At 35.8% G+C, this 4,723-nt stretch overlaps 1 non-coding gene across 1 annotated transcript; it reads right to left on the bottom strand.

Moving 5' to 3' along the window:
- Nucleotides 1-320: 320 nt before the first annotated feature.
- Nucleotides 321-427, bottom strand: LOC125995449 (U6 spliceosomal RNA). The gene has a single exon (XR_007490975.1). It is a non-coding gene; the product is annotated as a U6 spliceosomal RNA (small nuclear RNA).
- Between the last annotated feature and the right edge of the window lie 4,296 nt (nucleotides 428-4,723).

Below are 4,723 nucleotides of genomic sequence, written 5' to 3'. Positions count from 1 at the left end.
AGAACTTTCCACTTTCTAGGAGTTCTTTTGGTATACATGTCTATTTTCTGTGCAGCAACTTCCTCTTTTGTAGGAATCAAGTGACAAATGTGACATTTTACAATTCTTTCTTTTTTTCTTTTTGGGCCACACCCTGTGACTCTCAGAGGTTACTCCTGGCTATGCGTTCAGAAATCGCTTCTGGCTGGGGGGTGGGGGACCATATGGGATGCTGGGGATCGAACCAAGGTCTATTCTGGATAGACCTCATGCAAGGCAAATATTCTAGCACTGTGCTATCGCTCTGGCCAACACTTGACAATTCTTGTCCAGTTTTATTCTTCAACTTGTAGGTTAACTTTTTTTTGCATGTCATTCTTGTGCAGGGGCCATACGAATCTTCTTTGTATCATTCCAATTTTAGTATATGTGCTGTCAAAGCGAGAACTAGAATAACTTTTTTAATGGGCATGATCCTACAATGTCCTAAACATCTTCTAAAGGTTTATATATTTATTTTTCTGTCAGAGACATAAAGATGTTCTCCAAAGAGCTAAGTGAACATCTTAACAAAACCAGTGGCAGCTTTTAGAATATTATAGGAGTTAATAAAGTGAAGCAAAATATGTCCAGATAGAATTACAAAAAGAATGAAAATCTTTGATTTTAAAAATGATTTAAAATCATTAAAAAATGATAAATAGAATTATTTGTTCTGTCATTTCAATACATGTTTTGTGAGTGAGTGTAGGTCTTTGTTTACAACTTGAGGCAAATGTTGAATAAATAATTCTATTTATCATGTTTTATAATGCAGTGCTGGCATTTCCAAGTATTTTCTTGGAGAGAAGTAATCAAAATATTGTTGTTAAAATTTGAAACTCATGGACTGTTGGTAGAAGCCTCTGGATTGGTCTGCATATTGCCTTTTAATTAGATGTTTCTGGATTTGTTCCTTTGGTTTACATGTTAAAAAGATGTTTCCCCGTTGCCTTCTCATCTGCCTCTTCTCCTGGCCCTGGGGCTGGGCTTTGTTTATCCCAGTAAAGTTTGCTTTAGAGACCTGGAGGATAAGCTGCCATTTTGGCTTGTGGTTCCATGTGGTGGTGCGACTGGCTTGTGGGTCAACAGCTTGTAGTGTGAAATGTCTGGCCTGCTATACCTTCCCAACTCTGTGAGGATTATTTCCTGTATCGGAATTGCTGCTAGACCAGCATTTCTTGTCCTACCCAAACTTGAGACATGGGGAACCCTCTCCCTCTCTGGGGATTGTGGAACACACAACCCACCACCATTTTACAATGGTCTAGAAATTAATTATAAATAATCATATATCAATTTTGCTTCAATTCAGGGTCTAGTCTGTCCTGCAATGCTTTCTTACATTATTAATATGAAGGTATAGCTTATCTCACTTTGATATTATTTTGATGGCTATGTTTTTTACATAGATCACAGAAACCTTCTAGATAAATAGAATGCTTCACAGTTGATTGTGTGAAAATTAATGCTGAAACTACAGAACACTTTGCTAAATGCAGACTTATAACAGATAAATGAGGATATAAATAACATAGTTGCATTTAACCTTATGAGTTATTGGTTTAGATAGGGAATTTGGGGCACATTATAAACTCAGTTGATATTAACATTGTTCAATACTTTTATATCTGAAGACTGGCCCTGACCATAGACTAACTGATTATTACCAATCATAACTCATGTGGTAAAACTTTCTGTGGACTGACCATAGTCCATAGATTGGCAACAGTCTATATAAGATGTACGAGTTAGTATACAAAAGCTGTACATTTATCTCTTCTGTAGTCTCCTAGGTAATGTTTGATGGCCTCCTCATTGCTCAAAATGAGATAATGCCTTTTCTAATTCCCTAAATCACTATTGTAAGGATGAATTAGATGAATGCAAATACTATTGAATTACACAACTGCCTAAGCATTGTTTCTGAGATTATTTTGTAGTATGAGATTAGTCAGAGATTATTCACAGTATAGTGAAATATTGATGAACAGCTGCCTAAAATTAATTTTTAAGAAGATAAATAAAAATACCTTTAAATAACAGGCATCCTTTAATAAACACTTGTTTGATAATGACTACCTCCTAGAATTTTCTGATGTTCTATTAACCATGATAATAATTTCCAGAGTCACATTTTTTTCAAGCTTATTATATGTCAGACTCCACAGCAAGAAATGTAATAGATATATACACTGAATGAAGCTAGCATTATTATTTTCATTTTAAAAATGATGTCATTAATATTTAAATAAATTAAGTAACTGTCCTAAGGTAGTTCAGTTAATGAGAGATAGAAAAAGCAAAACTCATAAAAAATAGGGCTTGTGGTCAGTACTTTTCTCTTCTACATCTTGATTACCTTTCTGCTCTGGTGTCATTGGTCTATGTGTCCAGAGCATATATTTATCTAAATCTGGTCATTGATAGTATATGCTAAATTAAACATCAACTCACAGTTCCTACTGGTATACTTGTACTTGTCAGGTCAGGGCAGAACTAGATACTCCAGCTTTGTTCTCTAGTCAATGCCTTGTGAGGAAGCTAATCTCTGTAACATTATTCGATGTAAGACCAATGCCATATTTCACCCAACACCTTCCAAATTGCAAACAACAGATGGTAAAGTAACTACATCTAGAGAATAAAGGCAAGAATTTGGTGAAATACGTAGATCTTCAAGGTGCAAACTGGAGGATATAAAGTATAGTGAATAGGTGCTGAACTGTCAATGAGGTGGGTTCAAGTTACTTCTTGAGCATCCTGGGAGACTCAACTGCTCTGAGTAACTAACAGTCATGACTTGTACTATGAGTCTGCCCTATAATTCCTGCCAGCTGGATAGAATTTTTCTCTTCGAGGTAACCAAAGACATGTTGGTTACTAGTATCCCAAGCTGGGATGTGAAGAGGCCTTCATATAGAAAATAAGTTGGGTTAGCATGAAACTAGCATTCATGGTGTGTGTGGCTATTTTGAACTCTAGAGATTTGTAATTTCCAGAGAAACTCATCTGAAGAAACCTGAAGGAAGCAACAGAAGGTAAAATAAATGACATGCATCCAATATGAGTGATGGGATGCCAGAATTGTTGTGGTTAAAACATGGCCCAGGTGTGGGAAAGAGAATTCTTAGATTACTTTCCCTTACAGGTAAAAACCTGTCAGTCAAATTGCACCTAGTGTTTCAGCTCATTGTATATATCAAGGGAAATATAAATGGTTTATCCTAACCTTGATATTTGTCATGTTATTTGGAAGATTGAAGTTCTTGTCCTGACTTATCAAAACTCTCTCTTTTTTGCTGTTCGACTGCTGCAGGCATCTTGCATCTCAGCATCTCTAGTGGGAATGAAATCCTTCATGAAAGAAAAGTGGGCACCTGAACAGATGAATATGAAATATGAAATAATGAGACCACACAAAATAAATTGTATGGGGACCCACGTCTTCAATAGACGTGAGACAATTTTACTTTTCAAGCTGGTGACATCTAAGCACATCTCTGGTATGCAAGGTATTTCCACACTGACAAAAGAAGGAAAATCTTAGGAGGAACAACAGAATGGTACCAGGCCCTGGAATATAAATATCAAAAAAAAAAACTAGCCATTACAGGTGAAAAGAATCTCGAGCTAGCAAGGTAAGGCGTAACATGAGAAGGGGGTGTTCTGGTTTAGAAAGGAGCTTCTTATAACAAAGGAAAGAAACTTGTTTTGCTATAATTTTGCAGCATGCTCAAATAGTAAAATGTAAGAAAGATAGCAACTGTTTGTATACCTCTTAGAAGCTGAAAACAGAAAAACAGGTTGCAGGTAGCTGGCTGGACTAGTATTTGAGTTGTAAATTTACTTTGCCAGCGGGGAACTTTGGCAGCTTTGGGTACTGAAATTTTCCCTGAGTACGCATTGACTGAGGCCAAATTTTGGCCTGTAGTTTTGCAAAGGAGACAAAGCCAAGTGATAAGAAAAGAGATATTTAATGTCACCACTATGTCATGTATTTCAGAAATATAGCAGTAATCCACGTAGGGGGTATGATTAATGTCCACCAAAGGGCCTGCTTACTAAAAATTTCTTGGGGAAAATATCAGCTCACTGCACCAGGAAAGCCAATAGACATGTCTGGTGGCTTAGCTTCCTCTATAATAGAGACATCTTAGCTGCATGACATGACAACCTGGGTATTAGTGTATTTACCTGCATATTTTTAAGGTTAGACCTAATCTTCTGTAATAGACTTAAAATCCATGATTTATAAATTAGCACATATGTGTATTCTCAAATATTTAGCTAGATGTTTTTGGCTTCAGATGTCTAATAGGTATTTAATATACTAGTATTAAACTACTACTTTAAATTATCATTTCTAAATAAACTACTTCTGATCTTTCTGTATGCTATTTAATTATGAGTTTTCTGAAATGATGATTGAATAATATGTATTTATTAATTCACCATTTTGTTTACTGTTTATTGCTATCGTTAGCACTGTACAGGTTGTAAAAGATGTTTCACAGAATTTCCTCCATGTATAACAGAATAGTGCTTTTTTTTCCCACTTCATTGTTGTTCTATGATGACTGTTAACACCTCCAACCCCATCCAGTTTCTTGCAAATAGTAGTTACAGGGACAATTAATCCCCCTATACTACATTCCTTGGTTATTTTGTGAAGGAAAGCTCAGGATCTAGCCTGAACCAATAT

The sequence above is a fragment of the Suncus etruscus genome, chromosome 17, assembly GCF_024139225.1.
Source record: "Suncus etruscus isolate mSunEtr1 chromosome 17, mSunEtr1.pri.cur, whole genome shotgun sequence".
Taxonomy (NCBI): Eukaryota; Metazoa; Chordata; class Mammalia; order Eulipotyphla; family Soricidae; genus Suncus; species Suncus etruscus.
The sequence above is the reverse complement of the archived record's forward strand: the minus strand, read 5'-3'. Positions and strand labels throughout refer to the sequence as shown.